This window comes from Panthera leo, chromosome B1 (genome assembly GCF_018350215.1).
Source record: "Panthera leo isolate Ple1 chromosome B1, P.leo_Ple1_pat1.1, whole genome shotgun sequence".
Lineage (NCBI taxonomy): Eukaryota > Metazoa > Chordata > Mammalia > Carnivora > Felidae > Panthera > Panthera leo.
The window spans coordinates 79,988,856-80,012,607 of record NC_056682.1 but is presented as its reverse complement, the minus strand read 5'-3'; the positions used below and the strand labels follow the sequence as shown (position 1 = coordinate 80,012,607).

Sequence of the window (23,752 nt, the reverse complement as noted above, 5' to 3'; positions counted from 1 at the left end):
AAATAATACAAAAACAGGGAGGGGGACAAAACAGAAGAGACTCATAAATATGGAGAACAAACTGAGGGTTACTGGAGGGGTTGTGGGAGGGGATATGGGGTAAATGGGTAAGGGGCACTAAGGAATCTATTCCTGAAATCATTGTTGCACTATATGCTAACTAATTTGGATGTAAATTTTAAAAAATAAAAAATAAAATTTTAAAAAATAAAACATGGAGTGAGAGAGAGAAGATGGCGGCGTAGGAGGACGCTGGGCACACCACGCATCCTGCTGATCACTTAGATTCCACCTACACCTGCCTAAATAACCCAGAAAACCGCCAGAGGATTAGCAGAACGGAGTCTCCGGAGCCAAGTGCAGACGAGAGGCCCACGGAAGAGGGTAGGAAGGGCGGCGAGGCGGTGCACGCTCCACGGACTGGCGGGAGGGAGCCGGGGCGGAGGGGCGGCTCGCCGGCCAAGCAGAGCCCCCGAGTCTGGCTGGCAAAAGCGGAGGGGCCGGACAGACTGTGTTCCGACAGCAAGCGCGACTTAGCGTCTGGGAGGTCATAAGTTAACAGCTCTGCTCGGAAAGCGGGAAGGCTGGAGGACAAAGGGAGGGAGAGCTGCTGAGCCCCCGGAAGGCAGAGCTCAGCTTGGCGGGGAACAAAGGCGCCAGCGCCATCTCCCCCGCCCATCCCCCAGCCAAAATCCCAAAGGGAACCAGTTCCTGCCAGAGAACTTGCTCGCTCCGCGCAAACACCCAACTCTGTGCTTCTGCGGAGCCAAACCTCCGGCAGCGGATCTGACTCCCTCCCGCTGCCACAGGGCTCCTCCTGAAGTGGATCACCTAAGGAGAAGCGAGCTAAGCCTGCCCCTCCAGCCCCCGTGCACCTTGCCTACCCACCCCAGCTAATACGCCAGATCCCCAGCAACACAAGCCTGGCAGTGTGCAAGTAGCCCAGACGGGACACGCCACCCCACAGTGAATCCCGCCCCTAGGAGAGGGGAAGAGAAGGCACACACCAGTCTGACTGTGGCCCCAGCAGTGGGCTGGGGGCAGACATCGGGTCGGACTGCGGCCCCGCCCTCTAACTCCAGTTATACACCACAGCACAGGGGAAGTGCACTGCAGGTCCTCACCACACCAGGGACTCTCCAAAATGACCAAACGGAAGAATTCCCCTCAGAAGAATCTCCAGGAAATAACAACAGCTAATGAACTGATCAAAAAGGATTTAAATAATATAACAGAAAGTGAATTTAGAATAATAGTCATAAAATTAATCGCTGGGCTTGAAAACAGTATACAGGACAGCAGAGAATCTCTTGCCATAAAGATCGAGGGACTAAGGAACAGTCACGAGGAGTTGAAAAACGCTTTAAACGAAATGCAAAACAAAATGGAAACCACGATGGCTCGGCTTGAAGAGGCAGAGGAGAGAATAGGTGAACTAGAAGATAAAGTTATGGAGAAAGAGGAAGCTGAAAGAAAGAGAGATAAAAAAATCCAGGAGTATGAGGGGAAAATTAGAGAACTAAGTGATACACTAAAAAAAAATAATATACGCATAATTGGTATCCCAGAGGAGGAAGAGAGAGGGAAAGGTGCTGAAGGGGTACTTGAAGAAATTATAGCTGAGAACTTCCCTGAACTGGGGAAGGAAAAAGGCATTGAAATCCAAGAGGCACAGAGAACTCCCTTCAGACGTAACTTGAATCGATCTTCTGCACGACATATCATAGTGAAACTGGCAAAATACAAGGATAAAGAGAAAATTCTGAAAGCACAAGGGATAAACGTGCCCTCACATATAAAGGGAGACCTATAAGACTCGTGACTGATCTCTCCTTTGAAACTTGGCAGGCCAGAAAGGCTTGGCACAATATCTACAGTGTGCTAAACAGAAAAAATATGCAGCCGAGAATCCTTTATCCAGCAAGTCTGTCATTTAGAATAGAAGGAGAGATAAAGGTCTTCCCAAACAAACAAAAACTGAAGGAATTTGTCACCACGAAACCAGCCCTACAAGAGATCCTAAGGGGGATCCTGTGAGACAAAGTACCAGAGACATCACTACAAGCATAAAACATACAGACATCACAATGACTCTAAACCCATATCTTTCTATAATAACACTGAATGTAAATGGATTAAATGCGCCAACTAAAAGACATAGGGTATCAGAATGGATAAAAAAACAAGACCCATCTATTTGCTGTCTACAAGAGACTCATTTTAGATCTGAGGACACCTTTAGATTGAGAGTGAGGGGATGGAGAACTATTTATCATGCTCCTGGAAGCCAAAAGAAAGCTGGAGTAGCCATACTTATATCAGACAAACTAGACTTTAAATTAAAGGCTGTAACAAGAGATGAAGAAGGGCATTATATAATAATCACAGGGTCTATCCACCAGGAAGAGCTAACTATTATAAATGTCTATGCGCCAAATACCCGAGCCCCCAGATATATAAAACAATTACTCAGAAACATAAGCAACCTTATTGATAAGAATGTGGTCATTGCAGGGGACTTTAACACCCCACTTACAGAAATGGATAGATCATCTAGACACACAGTCAATAAAGAAACAAGGGCCCTGAATGATACATTGGATCAGATGGACTTGACAGATATATTTAGAACTCTGCATCCCAAAGCAACAGAATATACTTTCTTCTCGAGTGCACATGGAACATTCTCCAAGATAGATCATATACTGGGTCACAAAACAGCCCTTCCTAAGTTTACAAGAATTGAAATTATACCATGCATACTTTCAGACCACAATGCTATGAAGCTTGAAATCAACCACAGGAAAAAGTCTGGAAAACCTCCAAAAGCATGGAGGTTAAAGAACACCCCACTAACGAATGAGTGGGTCAACCAGGCAATTAGAGAAGAAATTAAAATATATATGGAAACAAACGAAAATGAAAATACAACAATACAAACGCTTTGGGACGCAGCGAAGGCAGTCCTGAGAGGAAAATACATTGCAATCCAGGCCTATCTCAAGAAACAAGAAAAATCCCAAATACAAAATCTAACAGCACACCTAAAGGAAATAGAAGCAGAACAGCAAAGGCAGCCTAAACCCAGCAGAAGAAGAGAAATAATAAAGATCAGAGCAGAAATAAACAATATAGAATCTAAAAAAACGGTAGAGCAGATCAACGAAACCAAGAGTTGGTTTTTTGAAAAAATAAACAAAATTGACAAACCTCTAGCCAGGCTTCTCAAAAAGAAAAGGGAGATGACCCAAATAGATAAAATCATGAATGAAAATGGAATGATTACAACCAATCCCTCAGAGATACAAACAATTATCAGGGAATACTATGAAAAATTATATGCCAACAAATTGGACAACCTGGAAGAAATGGACAAATTCCTAAACACCCACACTCTTCCAAAACTCAATCAGGAGGAAATAGAAAGCTTGAACAGACCCATAACCAGCGAAGAAATTGAATCGGTTATCAAAAATCTCCCAACAAATAAGAGTCCAGGACCAGATGGCTTCCCAGGGGAGTTCTACCAGACGTTTAAAGCAGAGATAATACCTATCCTTCTCAAGCTATTCCAAGAAATAGAAAGGGAAGGAAAACTTCCAGACTCATTCTATGAAGCCAGTGTTACTTTGATTCCTAAACCAGACAGAGACCCAGTAAAAAAAGAGAACTACAGGCCAATATCCCTGATGAATATGGATGCAAAAATTCTCAATAAGATACTAGCAAATCGAATTCAACGGCATATAAAAAGAATTATTCACCATGATCAAGTGGGATTCATTCCTGGGATGCAGGGCTGGTTCAACATTCGCAAATCAATCAACGTGATACATCACATTAACAAAAAAAAAGAGAAGAACCATATGATCCTGTCAATCGATGCAGAAAAGGCCTTTGACAAAATCCAGCACCCTTTCTTAATAAAAACCCTTGAGAACGTCGGGATAGAAGGAACATACTTAAAGATCATAAAAGCCATTTATGAAAAGCCCACAGCTAACATCATCCTCAACGGGGAAAAACTGAGAGCTTTTTCCCTGAGATCAGGAACACGACAGGGATGCCCACTCTCACCGCTGTTGTTTAACATAGTGCTGGAAGTTCTAGCATCAGCAATCAGACAACAAAAAGATATCAAAGGCATCAAAATTGGCAAAGATGAAGTCAAGCTTTCACTTTTTGCAGATGACATGATATTATACATGGAAAATCCGATAGACTCCACCAAAAGTCTGCTAGAACTGATACATGAATTCAGCAAAGTTGCAGGATACAAAATCAATGTACAGAAATCAGTTGCATTCTTATACACTAACAATGAAGCAACAGAAAGACAAATAAAGAACCTGATCCCATTCACAACTGCACCAAGAAGCATAAAATACCTAGGAATAAATCTAACCAAAGATGTAAAAGATCTGTATGCTGAAAACTATAGAAAGCTTATGAAGGTAATTGAAGAAGATATAAAGAAATGGAAAGACATTCCCTGCTCATGGACTGGAAGAATAAATATTGTCAAAATGTCAATACTACCCAAAGCTATCTACACATTCAATGCAATCCCAATCAAAATTGCACCAGCATTCTTCTCGAAACTAGAACAAGCAATCCTAAAATTCATGTGGAACCACAAAAGGCCCCGAATAGCCAAAGTAATTTTGAAGAAGAAGACCAAAGCAGGAGGCATCACAATCCCAGACTTTCGCCTCTACTACAAAGCTGTCATCATCAAGACAGCATGGTATTGGCATAAAAACAGACACATAGACCAATGGAATAGAATAGAAACCCCAGAACTAGACCCACAAACGTATGGCCAACTCATCTTTGACAAAGCAGGAAAGAACATCCAATGGAAAAAAGACAGTCTCTTTAACAAATGGTGCTGGGAGAACTGGACAGCAACATGCAGAAGGTTGAAACTAGACCACTTTCTCACACCATTCACAAAAATAAACTCAAAATGGATAAAGGACCTGAATGTGAGACAGGAAACCATCAAAACCTTAGAGGAGAAAGCAGGAAAAGACCTCTCTGACCTCAGCCGTAGCAATCTCTTACTCGACACATCCCCAAAGGCAAGGGAATTAAAAGCAAAAGTGAATTACTGGGACCTTATGAAGATAAAAAGCTTCTGCACAGCAAAGGAAACAACCAACAAAACTAAAAGGCAACCAACGGAATGGGAAAAGATATTTGCAAATGACATATCGGACAAAGGGCTAGTATCCAAAATCTATAAAGAGCTCACCAAACTCCACACCCAAACAACAAATAACCCAGTGAAGAAATGGGCAGAAAACATGAATAGACACTTCTCTAAAGAAGACATCCGGATGGCCAACAGGCACATGAAAAGATGTTCAACGTCGCTCCTTATCAGGGAAATACAAATCAAAACCACACTCAGATATCACCTCACGCCAGTCAGAGTGGCCAAAATGAACAAATCAGGAGACTATAGATGCTGGAGAGGATGTGGAGAAACGGGAACCCTCTTGCACTGTTGGTGGGAATGCAAATTGGTGCAGCCGCTCTGGAAAGCAGTGTGGAGGTTCCTCAGAAAATTAAAAATAGACCTACCCTATGGCCCAGCAATAGCACTGCTAGGAATTGACCCAAGGGATACAGGAGTACTGATGCATAGGGGCACTTGTACCCCAATGTTTATAGCGGCACTCTCAACAATAGCCAAATTATGGAAAGAGCCTAAATGTCCATCAACTGATGAATGGATAAAGAAATTGTGGTTTATATACACAACGGAATACTACGTGGCAATGAGAAAGAATGAAATATGGCCTTTTGTAGCAACGTGGATGGAACTGGAGAGTGTGATGCTAAGTGAAATAAGCCATACAGAGAAAGACAGATACCATATGTTTTCACTCTTATGTGGATCCTGAGAAACTTAACAGAAACCCATGGGGGAGGGGAAGAAAAAAAAAAAAAAGAGGTTAGAGTGGGAGAGAGCCAAAACATAAGAGACTGTTAAAAACTGAGAACAAACTGAGGGTTGATGCGGGGTGGGAGGGAGGGGAGGGTGGGTGATGGGTATTGAGGAGGGCACCTTTTGGGATGAGCACTGGGTGTTGTATGGAAACCAATTTGACAATAAATTTCATATATTTAAAAAAATAAATAAATAAATAAAACTCATGAAAAAAATAAAAATAAAAAAAATAAAAAAATAAAAAATGAAAAGAAAGACACGAATTATCAGGTAGTGAAATATTTACAAAAGGCACATACTTGAAATCCTAAAATCACATCCCTACCTAAAAATATAGTTTGTATCCTTCGAAATAAGATGAACATAATTTTTTACCATAACATCAAATTTCTGTTAAGTACAAGACTGCAGACTAATCACCACCATCATCTTCTTCAAAGAGAAAACCTTCAGCTTTGTTACCTGCAGAAGTCAATAAAGGGATCAAAATGAATGTGAAACTGCAAACTTCATATTTAGCCCATGACATGAACCAACAGTTGCAGATATTTAGATTTTTTTAAATATCTAGGAAATTTTCTCTTCCAACTCATAAATTTAGAAAGGTAAATAGGAAGTTAAACAAGTATGCATGCCAACAATACATAGAAAGAATTATATACCACAACCAAGTGGAATTTATCCCAGGTATTCGAGTCTGTTTTACTTGCAGATGACATGATACTCCATATAGAAAACCCTAAAGACTCCACCAAAAAAACTACTAGGAACTAATAAATGAATTCAGTAAAATTGCAGAACAAAAATATCAATATACAGAAATCCACTGCATTTCTATACACTAATAATGAAGTAGCAGAAAGAGAAATTAAGAAAAAAGCTCCATTTATAACTGTACCAAAAATAATAAAATATCTAGGAATAAACTTAACCAAAGAGGTGAAAACCTGTACACTGAAAAGTATAAGACGCTGATGAAAGAAATTGAAGATGACACAAACAAACAAAAAGATAATCCATGCTCATGAGTTGGAAGAACAGATATCATTAAAAAGTCCACACTACTCAAAGCAATCTACAGATTTAATGCAACCCCTATCAGAATACCAGTAGCATTTTTCACCAAAGTAGAACAAATAATCCTAAAATTTGTATGGAACTACAAAGACCCCAAATAGCAAAAGCAACCTTGAAAAAGAAGAACAAAACTTGAGGTATCACAATCCCAAATATCAAGATATACTACAAAGCTATAGTAATCAAAACAGTATGGTACTGTCACAAAAAGAGACACATAGAAGAATAGAACAAAATATAGAGAGCCCAGAAATAAACCCATGATTAAGTGACCAATTATTCTTTAATAAAGGAGGCAAGAATATGCAATGGGAAAAAGTCTCTTCAACAAATGGTGTTGGAAAAACTGGACAGCCACATGCCAAAGAATGAAACTGGACCATTTTCTTACACCACACACAAAAATAAACTCAAAATGAATTAAGGACCTAAATGTAAGATCTGAATCTATAAAAACCCTAGAAGAGAGCACAGGCAGTAATTTCTCTGACATCAGTCATGCAATATTTTTCTAAATATATCTCCTGGGACAAGGAAAGCAAAAGCAAAAATAAACTCTAAGAAGGACTACATCAAAATAAAAAGCTTCTACAAAAAAAAATCAACAAAACTAAAAGGCAACCTACTGAATGGGAGAAGGTTTTTGAAAATAATATTTTAAATAATGGGTTACTATCCAAAACACGTAAAGAACTTATACAACTCAACATTAAAAAACCCACAAATAATCCAATTAAAAATGGGCAGAAGATATGAACAGACATTTCTTTAAAGAAACAACCTTGGGTGGCTCAATTGGTTGAGCGTCCAACCTCGGCTGAGGTCATGATCTCCTGGTCTGTGAGTTTGAGCCCCACGCTGGGCTCTGTGCTGACAGCTCAGAGCCTGGAGCCTGCTTTGGATTCTGTCTCCATCTGTCTCTGCCCTTCCCCTGCTCATTCTCTCTCTCTCTCTCTCTCTCTCTCTCTCTCAAAAGGATAAATAAAACATAAAAAAGAAGAAGACATCCATATGGCCAATAGACACATGAGAAGATTCTCAAAATCACTCATCATCAGGGAAATGCAAATCAATACCACAATGAGATGTCAGAATGGCTAAATTCAAAAACACAAGAAATAACAAGTGTTGGTAAGAATGTGGAAAAAAAGGGACACTTGGGTAGACCAGTGGGACTGCAAACTGGTACAGCCACTGTGGAAAACAATATGGACGTTCTTCAAAAAATTAAAAACAGAATTACCATATGATCCAATAATTCCACTAGTGGGTATTTACCCAAGGAATATGAAAACACTAAATTCAAATAAGATATATACACCCCTATGCTTATTGTAGTATTTTTATTTACAGATATGGAAGCAATCCAAGTATCCATCAATAGATGAATGGATAAAGAAGATGTGATATATTTATATGTATACACACACACACACACACACACACACACACACACACACACCCCACAATGGAATATTAGCCATAAAACAGAAGGAACTCTTGCCATTTGCAACAACATGGATGGATCTAGAGGGTATAATGCTAAATGAAATAAGTCAGTCAGAGAAAGACAAATACTATATGATTTCACTCATATTTGGAATTTTAAAAACAAAACAGATGAACAAAGGAAAAAAGAGACAAACCAAGAAACAGATTCTTAACTATATAGAACAAACTGATGGTTACCAGAGGGGAGGTGGGTGGGTGCATGGGTGAAATAGGTGAAGAAAATTATTGTACACGTATCATGATGAGCACTGAGTAATATACAGAATTACTGCATCACTGTGTTGTATACCTGAAACTAATATAACACTGTATGTTAATTATACTGGAAATAAAATTTTAAAAATCAATTTAATGTAACCCATCACATTAACAGGATATAAATGAAAAGTCACGTGATCATACCAATAAATGCAGAAAAACATTTGACAAAATCCAACACCTATTCATGATAAAAACTCTCAGTAAACTAAGAATAGAGGGAAACTCCCCCAACTTGATGAAGAACATCTACAAAATATCTATAACTAACATCAAACTTAATGATGAGAAATTAGAAGCTTCTCACAAAGATCAGGAACAAGGGAGGGATATCCCCTCTCACCATTCTCTTTCAACATTGTACTGGGAGTTCTAGGTAATAAGAAAAGAAAGAAAGGGAAGGGAAGGAAAGGAAAGGAAAAGGTATACAGTTAGGAAGAAAGAATTAAAATGCCTTTGTTCACAGATGATCATCTACACAGAAAATCTGAAAGAATCAGCCACAACAAAATAACCTCCTGGAACTAACAAGCAAGTGTAGCAAGGTTAGAATACAAGGTTAATATACAAAAGTCCATCTGTCTCCTGCATAACAGCAATGAACAAGTGGAATTTGAAATTTAAAAAAATACCATTTATAATAGCACCCCAAATTACTTAGGTATAAAGCTAACAAAATATGAACAAGATCTCTATGAGGAAACTATAAAAGTCTGATGAATGTAATCAAAGAACTAAATAAATGGAGAGATAGTCTATGTTCACTGACAGGAAGACTCAATATTGTCAAGATGTCATTTCTTTCAGACTTGATCTATGGAATCACAATCAAATCAATCCCAATCAATCAAATTACAATCAAAATCCCAGCAAGTTATTTTGTGGATTATCAATAAATTGATTCTGAAGTTTATATGATGAGGTAAAACACCCAGAATAGTCATAACACTATTAAAGAAGAACAAAGCTGGAGGAATGACATTACCCAACTTTAAGATTCACTATGAAGCTATAATAATCAAGACAGCATGGTACTGGTCAAAGAACAGACAAATAGATCCATGGAACAGAATAGAGGGCCCAGAAATAGACTACCCATAAATATAGTCAACTGGTTTCTGATAAAGGAGCAAATATAAAACAGTGGGGCAAACATCATCTTTCCACCCAACTAGGCTGTAACAACTGGACATTCACATGCAAACAGATCGACTGAAACACAGACTTCATACCCTTCTCGAAAATTAACTCAAAATGGATAACAGACCTAGATATAAGGCACAAAACTATAAAACTCCTAAAAGATAACACAAGATAAAACCTGGGTGAGTTAGATATAGCAATAACTTTTCAGATACAACACCACAAGTACAATCCATGAAAAAAAATAATGGGTAAACTGGACTTCATTAAAATTAAAAACTTGTGCTCTGTGAAAGACAATGTCAAGGGATTGAGAAGATAAGCCACAGACTGGGAGAAATATTTGCAAAAGACACATCTGATAAAAGACTGTTATTCAAGATATATAAAGAACTCTTTCAACTCAACAGTAACAAAACAAACAGACTGATTTTAAAATGAGCCAGGAGTGCCTGGTAGGCTTAGTCAGTTAAGTATCCAACTCTTGATTTCAGCCCAGGTCATGATTTCATCATTTGTGAGATCTCACCCAACGTCAGGCTCTGTGCTGACAGCATGGTGCCTGCTTGGGATTCTCTCTCTCCTCTCTCTCTGCCTCTCTCTCAAAATAAATAAATAAACATTAAATTTTAAAAAATGGGTCAAAGACCTTTAACAGATCCCTCACCAAAGAAGATATACAGACGGCAAATAAACATATGAAAATCTGTTTCACATCATATGTCATCAGGGAAAAACAAATTAAAATAACAAGATACCACTACCCACCTATTAGAATGGCCAAAATCCCAGAAAACTGGCAACACCAAATGATGGTAAGGACATGGAGAAACAGAAATTTTCACTTATTGCTAGTGGGAATGCAAAATAGTACAGTCACTTTGGAAGATAATTTGGCAGTTTCTTACAAAATAAAATATACTCTTATACCATCCATCAATCATCCTTCTTGGCATTTACCCAAAAGACATGAAAACCTTTGTCCATACAAAAACCTGCATATAGATGCTTACAGCAGCTTTATTCATGATTACCAAAACTTGGACACAAACCATGAAGAGACATAGAGGAACCTTAAATGAATATTACTCAATGAAAGAAGCCAGTCTGAAAAGGCTACATACTATAGGATTCCAACATTCGAAACAGGCAAAACTATTCCAGAGACAGTAAAAGGATAAGTGGTGGCCAAGGGTTGCGGTTGGGAAGAGATGAACAGGCAGAACACAGAGGGGTTTTAAGGCAGTGAAACTTCTCTGTACGATATTATAATAACAGATGTATGTGAATATACATTTGTCCAAACCCATAGAATGAATGCAGAGCACCCAGCATGAACTGTAATATGCACTCTGAACTCTGAGTGATTGTGATGGAGGTCAATGTAGCTCCAATTACAGCACATGTACCACTCTGGTGGAGGATGTTGCTAACAGGAGGCTATGCACATGTGGGGGTCGGGAGTCTTAAAAAATAGTCTAATAAATAAATATGCAAGCACGTATGACGTATGATGTGTGTGTGTGTGCGTGTGTGTGTAATCCTTTCATTACTTTTAACGGTAGTTGAAAGGATGAGTGAAATGGGCCAATAGACCCCCAGATAACAGCATTTCCTGTGCGCCCAGCCCCACCATGGCCTGCGTGAGACCATCTCCTGCCAGCTTAACTCAGCATGTTCCACTCAGCATTGGTTGCAAAGACAACCCTCTGTTCCTCTGAATTCTGAAAGGCTATCCACTAATATAAACGGTCTTGCTTGTTAAGGGGCCTGTAATGAATGTTTATTTCACATCTATTCTTCCTCAGCTTTTCTATAACCAGAGTGACTTTGCTGCCCTCCGATTTCAGCCTTTTCATTCTCCAAGGCCAAATTTACATTGGTCGTTAATAATATCCTGGTTCATTCTGACCAGCTACACACATAAACCTCTTCCACCTCTGCATCATAAACGCACCCTACACTAACTTTATTGTCATTATTTTCTGCTGTCAGTCTCATATTGGAATAGGCGACATTGCTCTACTTTGTCATGGTGAAAAGTTTATCCTGCAAATTTTCAGTTTCTTAGGTCTTCCGTGAATGGCTGTGCTTTTCTCATGTGTGCTTCCAGGCATCTCCAGGGCTCTGCATTTTAACTTCGTACTTCTAAAAGCATCTGTACAGAGATAATATTAATGTTATTGCAACAGACAGGCAGAGCCTCATTTCTCTCTGCTTTGACTGAAAATGCCTGTTCGTAGTGAAAATGTGCAGACACTGGCATTTTTGTGTGAGGGTCCAGCCATTGGCGGCAAGAAGAAATAAGATACAGCTGCCAGATGGTTTGGTTTAAAGAAAAAAAAAAAGGACCAGTCAAATTGACTGGTGATCCACAACCATTAATATTATTTTCCCAAAGGATCCTTTACTCTGAAGCTGGGAAAAACTCCTAAGTGCGCTCCCAGTTGCTTGGCAGAGTGGGGGATTTGAAGGTCACTTATCTCTCCAAATAACTACTTACCCAAACATGTGATATGTTTGATATGATATCAATATGATATACAACTGCTGATCATATTCAATGTTTTTAAACACATGATTTAGAATCAGAGTAAGAAGGCAGAAAGTAATAGAAAGACACTTGGATTAGATGTTAAGTTCTAGTCTCTACCGTTAATTGATGATCCTTACTGCAGCCCTAAGCCCCAGTTTACTCCCCTGTATAATGGGGATAAAAAATCTGCTCTGACTAGGTCATAGTCATAGGGTTGTTTAAACAGTTCATGATAAAAATGCACAGGAATGAACTCTATAAACTACCTAGTGCTACAGAATATAAGTTGTTGCCATACTATTAAAACAGAAGTTCCTGGGAAAACGACAACAGGAATCTATGAGTAGAATCAGCAGACTGGCTTTCTGTAGATCATCCACGCTGCAACTTTCATTGTGTTATTTTTATTAGCATGATTCTCCTTACGTTGTTTTCTCTATTTTTTTTATCCCCAATCAACCCTAAAGCAGAGATGTCTTACAATAATAAATCATGTTTAGGAAAAAAATCTGGTGCAAAGCAATGGTATTATAAATTTTCACCATGCACATTGGCAACAAGAATTTCAGTACAAAATAATTTATTGCCATCCCATTAGTTTATGTAATAGAGACGGTCACGCTGAGTCAACACTGCTTTTTCACTTTACACTTCCACTCAGTGTTTCCATGAGGGTCTCAGTGATCCTCAGCCTGACTAATGAAGGTGCTGCCTTCCCACCAGCCCCTGCTCCTTACCTCTGGATCTGCGGACTCTAAGCTCCTTAAGGTCAGTGACCTCTTCCCTCTGACCTCTAGCAGCCGACCAGCTCATTTTCTCCATCGCAGTAGAATGGGATTGAAACTTGCCACATGAGTGGGTGAGGCTGGCACATCTCTTCTCCCCTAAAGCACTGCTGGTGGAGGCAACAGAGAGAGTCACATCCCACATCTGGTCAAGACTACACTCAACAGCTCCAGATTCCTGTGCCCATTAAATGCAGTAACTTTTTTCCTAAGAAATAATCAACGAGTAAATAAATGTAATGTCATTTGCCCTGAACGATGCTGTTCTCAACGTGAGGTTTCTCTACCGCCTCTGTACTGCACATTTTGGAACAGCAGCATTCAGGAACATTTTAAAAGCCAAAACGATGGAGCGCGCCCTGGGTTGCTCAGTTAAGCATCTAACTCTTGATTTTGGCTCAGGTCATGACCTCACGGTTTGTGAGCATAAGTCCTGCATGAGAGTCTGTGCTAATGGCTTGGAGCTTGCTTGGGGTCCTCTCTCTATCCCTTTCTCTCTGCCTCTCCCTTTCTTTCTTTCCTTTTCTTTCTTTCTTTCTTTCTTTCTTTCTTTCTTTCTTTCTTTCTTTCTTTCTTGCTCTCTCTCTCCCTCTCCCTCTCTCAAAAATAAACATTTAAAAGCTTAAAGCAAGTATCTTGCAGAGCTCTACAAATTACTACACATAGCACTACAATATTTTAAAATTTCTATTTCTAAGCTATTTTTCCATCTCCAACAGAAGAAGCTCACTTTTTAACAGAAGTCTGCTATAACCACTAAGTGAACTACAACTCTGTAATCTTTAACTGAGTCCCTCATTAGGTCCTAACAACTACGGACATATAAGCAACGATTATGACTTTTAAAAGAACCATGATATTGAGTAGCCATGAACATGAAACTATGAGGTTATAATTATAAAATAAATGAGGCTTGGAGCACATTAAGAATTTCAATTAAAAACACACAATAAGGGATACTGCCCCAGAATTATATTTGTCTAGTTGATCTGCAGCATTCATATTATGCAGCCTAACAAAACCTGGGAATAACAGAAGAAAAATGTGCAGTACTGAAATCACAAGAATTGAAGTCAAAATAAGTAGGTTCCATTCCAACGTCTGCCATTTGCTAGTCATGCGACACAAGACAAGTTACTTTGCTTTCTTGGATCCAGTCTGTTGGTCTATATAGTATCTCCTAGGTTGTCGTGGGGTTGAAAAATGTTACGACAGAAAGTGTACATTTTTCTAAACTCTGTGTTCTCATTGTTTTTACTTTTTTCTTTAAATGTTTACTTATTTATTTTGAGAGAGACAGTGTGTGCAAGGGGGTGAGGGGCAGAGAGAAGGAGAGAATCCTATTCTGCTTTTAAAACATGGTTTGCAAGAAATGGATTAAATCAGGAAATTCGCTTTTTATTTTGGTTATTTTGTTCTTTCTGAAGGCCGAGCTCTTCACACATACTTTTACTTTAATGACTTTATTCAAACAGGCATCCATTACCCCCAAACAACTAGATCTTTGCAATGCAATTACCCATCACAAGGATAAGGCATTCTCTTCAGGCAGATGCTACTTTATTGCTAAACTTTTTCAGGCACTTTATGAAAGTAACTTCAGACATGGTTTAGTTTTGAGGATAGGCTGTGACATGAACAATAAAAAAGCAAAATTTTAAATATGATAGGATGCCTCCCTGCTCACGTATTCAGACGCTGAAAGCCCAGCCAACTTGGGCAAAGGCGAGTAGCTTTCCAAGGCAATTGCTAAGCCTTAGTATCTGGAGCAACCAGCCACCTAATGTGAAATTCTTTTCATCTTCTCTCCACACTCCTGTGAAAACCAGGAGGATTTCTGAAAGGCACAGAGATTCTCAATCATTGCAACGAGGCAGCTTTCTTCTAGTTAGAGCTCATGAGAAGAAGGACAATTTCCTGTTAAACCTAACACAGAAGATGACAGGGAAGGAGGCGAGCTGATGGCACGAAATACATATGCAAACCCTCCCTCGGAAGCTTGCTTTTCACTATCTTGTACAAAGTTAATGGAAACCAGGGAACTACCATTCCAGAATCGTCGCCCCTTTAATCCTTAATAACCAAATAAAAATGGACAGCCTGTATTCAGGAGCAGCTCTAGCAAGCAGATCTCCAGGAGACAAGGCTCCCTACAGACTTTCCCTTGATCTTAAAGCTTAACTTGAAACATTTATATGCACGGAGCACCTGGCCAGGAGATGTGAGAAGGCCTTTTTTTCACCTTGGCTCTATTTCTTTCTTTAATAATGAATTCTCAGCTTTCTTTCTTTCCCTTCCTGGAAACTGATTTCATTCTAAATAATGTTTTTTGTTCTTTCTTAATAGTTTAAGAAAAGCAAGACAAACTTGAAAACCCCCCATTAACACCCATCAGGTTCCCTGCCTGCCGATCAGTATCATCTTTGCTTTAGGAAAGATGAAGCGGAAGTCAGGGTAGGTTAATTCCAATCAGGTTGAGAGCTTCTTTTGTTTGAATTCAAAGGACTCAGGTTAACCTATTATGCAATTTAGTATCAACTGGCTACACAGATCGTCTGTCTTCACACACCTCACTGGGTGAAGAGGTGATGAGCTCAGGAACCTGATGGTACTGGCTTAAATACTCAGGAGTCTGAATTACGTCAGACATTTAACCCAGGAGGAAAGCTGGTCCTGAAATGGTAAGGCCATCTGGGTCACATCCTCAACAAGGATACAAGGCATTTAATAGCGAACATACACACAGAGTCAGCTATACAGCGCTTCTCCCAAACCAGGTCAAACCCAAGACAGAAACCATACAGCTACTTTGAAATAAATGTATTTAAAGAAAGGAGTAGTAGTTCGTAAGTAACCTCTCTCCGCCCTTTCCTACTTCATCCTACAAAATATGTTTCAGGAGATTTACCCAAAGATACACAATACAAAAGGATACCATAAACAGTTGAAATCGGAGCAAAGGGGGAAATAGGTGAAAAAGCAAATGCCAAAGAAGTTATTTCACTTCATATTACATTTAATCACATTTAATTACATATTCTATGTAAACGAGAACCATTCACTCCTGTGCAGCTGCTGGAAGGTAGAAGGTGTAAACCTGTAAATTGCAGACCCTCTTGCAGTGCCTGTCATTGCCGGGGGTCCCCACACCTCCAGCCTCACCTGCTCTGAGCTCACTCTCCACTCCTGAGTAATGCTTCTATAAAGCAAACTGGATCGGGTCTTATTCCCACTCGCAGCACATTGACGGCTTCCTGCTGTATTTGGGGTAAGGTCAGAATTCCTCCCTGTAGCTTACACAGTTCTCATGGCCTGGCCCCTCACTGCTCTCAGCCCCGTCTCGGGGTCCCCTGCCACTCCGCCCTCCCCTCCGGCCACACCAAATCTCTGTCAGCAATTCCCATGTGCCGTTCCCTGCGCAGCTTGGCCTCTCCACTGGGTGAACTTGCACTTCTTCCTCCAGTTCTGAGTTCATCTCCAGTTTACGTGCTCCTAAAACATGCCCCCACCCCTCCTCCCTCATCATGGCATCTGTCACACTTCACCATTTACTTAACAGCTTGCTTCTGCTGTCTGGTTTAACACTCTCTGACAATAGGAACCAGGTCTAGGTTGCTCTGTATTTTATTCCCAGTATCTAGCGGAGAGTGCTTGACGTACGATTACTGTTTAACTGTATGTTATTATTTGTTGAGTGAATAAATAATAACAACAATAACCAACATCTATTAAGCATTGACCAGGAGCCACAAAAGACGCCCAATGTTTTCCTTTAATTACCTTTGTGAGAAAAAAGAACTACTCTTCACAGTAAAGTCACGAGGCAGATTATTACCATCTTCATTGTACAGACGAGGAAACTGAGGCTTCTCATGTCACCATGGGTGCTAAGCTGCCAACCTGGGCCTTTCTGATTCTCAGGTTTGAGCTCTAACCACTACCTTATACCACCTTTCTAATGATGTATGATGCTTCCTTACAGCCTAAACAAAAAAGGAACAACGCTCAGTTACAAGATTTATAGCATCTTAAAAACAAAACAAAACAAAAACAAAAAACATGCACCAACAGTTGGGGAGAATCATGGTTTTTCCTAGATTCTGAAACTTAGAATACTTTCTCCCCTGGGTCATTCTCCAGTGTCCTGATTTTGTGGATGGCAGCTTGGGAATCCCTGCCGTGAGTACAAAAGCAGATTTTATAGAGCCTCTTCCTAGAATGTCCCTCAGTACATGCCAGGGGCACCAATAAAAGCATACGAGAGTCTGTTCTCTACCAGGGAAAATACACAGTTCTCTGATCTGGCTTAAACCAAGAGCTTAGTTAATTCCCCAAAATCAAACCTAGCAAATATTCGTGTTGTTGTTTCAAGACATTTTCCCCTTGGGAAGGGAGGGGAAGCAGACAGCCGGTGGGAAAGAAAGGCAAGGACCAGGACTGGTGGCCCTCTCTGACCTGGGAGAGTAATGACCTGTGTGCCGGGAACTGGCTTTGCCAGTTGGGTCTTGCTGTGGGATCTCGGAAAAAAAACAAACAACAAACTGGTGTCTGGGCCCAGTTTCCTTCTCTGCAACCGGGAGATCCCGGTGTTGAGAGTCCTTGCTGATCTAATGTTCCCTCGGTGGTCAGTGGCCGCTCTCCCCAGGCGGTGTCATCTTCTGTGGTTTTGTTTAGAAGTGAAAACCCTGTTCGCCATCTAAAAACTTACATTTGTTTGGGTCTCGGTCATCAACACAGAGAAAGAACTAACCAAGCAATTCTTGCTACCCTCTGTGTGCTGCCACAGAGGTGAAAAGCCCTTGGCCACAGAAAATCACACACACACATACACACACACTACCTCCTTTTCTAATGGGTGTAACTGGCCCCTTTAGGATCCAGTGCCATTTGCACATTTGCTTTCTGAGTCGGCCGGAAGAGTTGTTTCTGAAGCCACTACGCCTTTACCAACTATTGCTGGTCTGTGCTCCCTACCTGGGAAGCATTTCTCCCTAAAACCCGGTTATGGCTGTGTTGCTCCAACTTATCTGCAGCACTGTGAATGGAAATCTTAGATTTTGTGAAGAGAGAAGTCTGTAAAGGAAGCAAATTTTCCCTTTAATCACCTCATTGTAACATCTCAGCAAAATCAGTGAAATATGTTGGTCTTTTCCATTTAAAGCCATGTACCTATGCATATGTTTTTAAAAATACACACTTCTTGTCTTGTAGACATTTGCAGTTATTTTCCAACTTTTAAATTACCCTCATAAAATGGCTCTGCAGTGAGTAAACAGTGGAAAGTCTGAACAAAACAGACTCCCTCTTCCCAAGAAGACATGACAAAAACTATTATACACAAAAAAAATCTGAAAACTCCAGGATAAGAGAGGCTGGAATCTTCAGACTATTTACAACCCACTTGTTTGTTTTTAAGGGATTTGTTAAGTAAATGAGTCTCATTCTATCAACTGGGAGTGAACAAAGCCACCCACTTACAGGACATGCAATTTTCTTCTTCCTGCTAGGCAACCACAACACTTAGAATTATTCAACAGTAGGTTTATACTATATTTCTATGTATGATTTTCAGTATATTATTCTGAATTTCTTTTAACTCAACATTTACTAGTTATTTAACATCATCTTGATTTCAGTCCAATCCTCCATAAATAAAGGAAATGGTAAAAAGTTCAAAACAATTCGGAAGAAAAAACTGAGCTAGTTGAGAAGTAAGTTCAAACTTCAAAAGCAAAATGACAAACACAAAAAACAAAGGAATTTGGTATGTTTGCCTTGGCAAAAAAAAAAGGGGGGGTGTTCTCTATTTTTTTAGTAAGAAAAAAAATAATCACTTAAATTTGTGAAGGGAAATTTAGGTTAGACTTCTAAAGAACACAATCTTCTTGTGTAAAAGGCAGTATGTGTACTGTCTCTAGGGGAATTGAAACTCAGTAGATCCTCATCTTGGGGAGGGAGGAGGCAGACCTCTGAAACAAAGCTGCATCTCCAAGAAGCATCGTGGAATGCAGTTAATGATTTCTGAAAGTCAGTTCCTTCCAGCCCTAAGGACTGGCAACTCACCCGCCATTTAGTGAACAGCCCTTACTTAGTGGAGGGTGGCCTAGTGCCTTAAAAGAATAAGCACATCTCTCATGGTCCCTGCTCATCTGTACATACAGACCTCAAAAACCTTTGGTGCTGAATTAATGCCAAGGGTCTCACTTAATGCCACTTAAGTGGCACAGCCCATCTTCCATTAGTGGCAGGTAAGGAGAGGCCCCATTTCTTTTTTAGCAACCAGGTTTACAAGCAAAAAGAAAAATTGCCCATGCTCATCCCAAACTTTTCGAAAGCTTGTCAAAATAAGGGACAGTGGAAGCACACAACATAACAAAATGCAAACACCAAACCTAGTCCTTCGAAAAAACTCCTCAGCATTCCCTACGTGGTTCAATCACGCTGCTCATTAAACAAGTCATTTTAATACTCACTGTCAGCCCAATCTTCCAGGTGCCAGGATTTCCTTTTGAAGACAGAAGGTACGCTATGGGCCAGCTTTGCAGAAAGGTAAACATATGGAAACCAGAACAGGCTTTTCTGGTGCTTAAGATCTGGCACCTTCTAAATTTAGAGGCCTCCCCCTCTCTTTTTCTGGTTTAAAATATTTTTAAAATTTATTTTATTTTAATTTTTCAGTTTGCACAGAAACAAGGCGCTGCGAAACACACCTCAAGTGTCTTTTAAAAATTAAAACAGGATTGATTTGTAGTGTCAGTGATTCCTGCTAATCAAAATCACTGACAATTTTTCAGGAGGGAAGAGGTACGGTTTAACTCTCTCACTAGAGAGCACTGCTTCCTTTTTCTGTTTTGATCTAAATCTGAATATTTTCCTACAGATAATTCTCTTGCATTTTTTAAGGGAGAGGAACAGGGAATAAAACTCTCAGAAAATAAATGTTTATTTGGACACACAGATTCCTCTGGCTGGGCCTAGAGACACAGCGGCCCTCCAGGTCCCTCTGCTGGCCCGGCTAAGGGGGCGCTTCTTTCCTAAGTGCAGGTTCAAAGTCTCCAGCATCTAAGTTAAAACTTTCACAGTAGAATGTTCTGTTTACTCCGTTCCTGCTGCCAAGGACCAGCACTGGGATGCAGGAAGTGGTGAGTGTGGATACCACTTATGACAAGAAAAACAAGCATCTGTCCAAATGAGGATTCCTCTAAGTTGTGTAGCTGACTCTGAAACCAATGTGTATTTCAATTCATGTGCCATTTTCTGTGTTTTTTTTTTCCCTTTGCCATTGCGTTTAAAAAATTAGAAGTGAGGGGCGCCTGGGTGGCTCAGTCAGTCAAGATCTGACTCTTGATCTCAGTTCAGGTCATAATCTTACGATTTGTGAGACTGAGCCCTGTGTCGGGGTCTGCACAGATTATGCAGAGCCTGCTTGGGAGTCTTTCTCTCCCATTCTCCCTGCCCTTCCCCTGCTCTCTGTCTCTCTGTCAAAATAAATAGACATAAAAAAAATAGAAGTGACATCCAACATATAGGAATCTTTTTGTCTTTAAATTCAAGGATTTATCAAAGAAGCAGAGAAACAGAAAAAGAGGATTTAACAAAGGAATAAGTTTCCCAGAATCTTCTGTGAACAGCAGATTTAATGCTTTTAAACTGGAGAATCATGTTATGGAAACCTGGTATTCTTCTTTGAAAACAAAATTGTTCTCTATTAGTTTTAAAAGGTATCTTCACTTTAATTTTAAACTGTTTTAATGTTTTATTTATTTTTGAAAGACACAGAGAGAGTGAGAGGAGGGAAGGGGCAAAGAGACAGGGAGACACAGAATCCAAAGCAGGCTCCAGGCTCCAAGCTGTCAGCACAGAGCCCAATGCAGGGCTCAAACCCAAGAGATCATGACCTGAGCCGAAATGGATGCTTAACCAACTGAGCCACCCAGATGCCCCTGCACTTTATGAGGACCTTTATATAAACCCATGAATTAACACCAGAAAAGGGAGGTGTTCTTTTCTAATGCTGATCGATATTTTTAACTACAAAAAAGAAAAGATGATATTGGATAAAGGAAAAAATTCAAACAGGTCCAGGCAAATAATATATAAACTGTGATTACTTGGTCTCAAGCTATCACATTAAACCAGAAATTAAATAAAGATCAGAGCAAGTAATGACAGAGAGAGACTGAGATAGAGACACACAGAGACAGAGAAACAGAAGAGAAGAGAAGAAAATGAGAAAAGACAAAGAAAACAAGTATTCCATATAGCTGATGGGACCCCCAAATTTTTCAAAAGTGTCAATTCATGATTTTTAAAGATATACATCTCAATACTTAATGTGACAATAGAGGGACATCATTCTGGAATGTCTGACATTGTTCCTATACAAATCCACCACTCCCCAGTTTGAGAATCTTCCACTATGAGAAGCACATAGGAGAGGCAATACCATTAGCAAGCTGTCTTTCACATCAAATCAATTCCAGCCCATACGCAGATCTGATAACCTTTATTTAGGACATATAGGGTGAATAAATATTTCAGTTACTAGAGCTCTACTGTTATTATAGTGATTTCAACTTTTTCATAATTGAGATGCTTGAGTATTTTTAATTAAGGCTTTTTCTCTTAAAAAAGTGTATATGGCAATTTTTAGCTAAATTGAGTTAAAATTCATTTTATTTTGAGGATTCTGTTGCTGGAGAAATTAAGGGCACTAGGTCCACTTCCAAATTTATTGATAATCAAAAGCACGTGGAGGTGATTTTAAAAATCCAGACATTCCTGCCCCACTTTACACCTACTGAATCAGAATCCCTGGGGAAGAGTCTCCGTAATCTTTTACTTATTTAATATTATGTCTCTGGGTTTGGAGACCACTGCTCTAGGATGTTGTGAAATCAAGAAAGAGGTTAAATGATTTGAATTAAAAAAAAACAAACCATCCAACATCTGGGCAGGTCTCTGCAGCCACAAACACTAGAGGAACTGAGGCCATACATGTACAGTCTATAAGCACCAGGCACAAATGTCTGTTCTCCAAGGATGCAATGAAACAGAATGTTGTCAAGTTTCTTTCTAGGTAAGTAAATCACAAATTAGTAATTTAATGTGTTCTACCTTATTCCTATTATACGTAGTGATGCATTTAAATTATTAGCCTTTACTTTTTAATTTTTTTTTAACTTTGGTTGTCGGAATAATAGTTTATTGTAGCCAAAGCTGTAACATAAAAGGGCAATGTTGCCATCTAGTGGTCAATTGGGGACATTAACGAAGCAGACTTGTGAAATGCCATGTTGGAAGAAATGAACCCTAAGGAGAGAAGGTAAACAAATTTCAATAACCAAGACTTCACAACTGAAAGAACTCCTCTATCCTACAGATTACTACCACAAGGCTCTCTGAACCCCCGTGTCAGCTTCTAGTCCTAGGATCACAAGTAATGGTCAAATGACAGCAGAGGTGTGTTTCCTTTGGCTTTTTAAAAACAACATTGTAAACTTTCTCATGCTGGTTTATTTGTATAGGCTCAAAGGTGTATTTTAATACTGGGAGTTTCTCAAACCATTAGGAACTCCATCCTTCACAACCACGGCAAGCCCGTTGCTTTCCTCCGACTGCTCAGTCTGTCTGAACCCATGGCCATTCCCCACCTCTGACAGTTTAGGGAATCTCCTCTAGAAGCCTTTCTTGCCTGAGCCCTCCCACATTCCAAGCATGGGGTCATGTGAAGGAACTGGCCTCCAGTCATGTGAATGAGGGAGATTTCACATCCACACATATGTGTATACTCTCCATAGAGGTTAGCACACATATGATCAGAAAGAAGGAAAAGGGCATCATTCAAAGAAAAAAAAAAAACATCATTTGTCAATTTCAGTTATTTTAATTTTAAATATTTGGTTTGATCTAAGTGACCTCAATTAGACCATGATATTTCTTAAAGTTTAATGTTACTCTAACTTAATTTTATTTCTGAAGCTATAAGAGTGGTTAGGGGCAGCCATTATATATGTTTTTGAAAGGTGAAGGGTATAACACTGTCTTTCAAAGAGCTATAAGATAATTTGTCCTATACACCGAAATAGGGTCTCCTAGAGAAGGATAGACGGGACTATCCTACAGTAGAGTTCCCTCGTGAGCTTCTTAGAGGGACATGTGAGTTACATCTGAGAGTTACCTGCTCCTTGTTTTCATTTGATGGGACACATATCAATCTTTACCTGGCTAAAAGGCATTCTTACTCAAGACTTCCTTCTTCCCAATTGATTTAGGCATCTGTATTGGTTACCCAGTCGTTTGAAAATGAAAAGGTGCCTGACCAGTGAGGACAGAACATTGCTCCCATGTTCCAATCTGTATACACACAGGAAGACCTGCCTAGAGAGAATATGAAAAGATAACCCAGAGAAAATGTAGACAACACCAGGTTAAAAGCAGTCTTCCAGATTATATTACAAACTTCTGGCCAGTGAGGCCTTA

General features: G+C 39.7%; 1 long non-coding RNA gene across 1 annotated transcript in view; it reads right to left on the bottom strand.

The window, feature by feature from the left end:
• LOC122216974 overlaps nucleotides 1-23,752 on the bottom strand; it is a 116,416-nt gene that overhangs the window by 33,673 nt on the left and 58,991 nt on the right. The window contains exon 2 of the long non-coding RNA XR_006201221.1: nucleotides 13,223-13,380. This is a non-coding gene — a long non-coding RNA (uncharacterized LOC122216974). The remainder of the gene's footprint in view (nucleotides 1-13,222; nucleotides 13,381-23,752) is intronic.